This window comes from Penaeus monodon, chromosome 21, assembly GCF_015228065.2.
Source record: "Penaeus monodon isolate SGIC_2016 chromosome 21, NSTDA_Pmon_1, whole genome shotgun sequence".
NCBI lineage: Eukaryota > Metazoa > Arthropoda > Malacostraca > Decapoda > Penaeidae > Penaeus > Penaeus monodon.
Window position 1 is genome coordinate 12,774,128 of NC_051406.1, and position 244 is coordinate 12,774,371.

The 244-nt window shown below is 61.9% G+C and overlaps 1 protein-coding gene across 1 annotated transcript in view; it reads left to right on the plus strand.

Moving 5' to 3' along the window:
* LOC119586241 overlaps positions 1-244 on the plus strand; it is a gene marked incomplete in the record, with an annotated part of 43,840 nt that overhangs the window by 40,912 nt on the left and 2,684 nt on the right.

Genomic DNA, 244 nt, shown 5'->3' on the forward strand with positions numbered 1-244 from the left:
CTTCTAAAACCGACAATGCTCATTCCCAAAACGTAATCCCCCGCCGGTCGGATTTACCCCCGACGGTCGGATTTACCCCCGACGGTCGGATTTACCCCCGACGGTCGGATTTACCCCCGACGGTCGGATTTACCCCCGCCGGTCGGATTTACCCCCGACGGTCGGATTTACCCCCGCCGGTCGGATTTACCCCCGCCGGTCGGATTTACCCCCGACCCGGAGGCCACTTCCACACGACCACTGA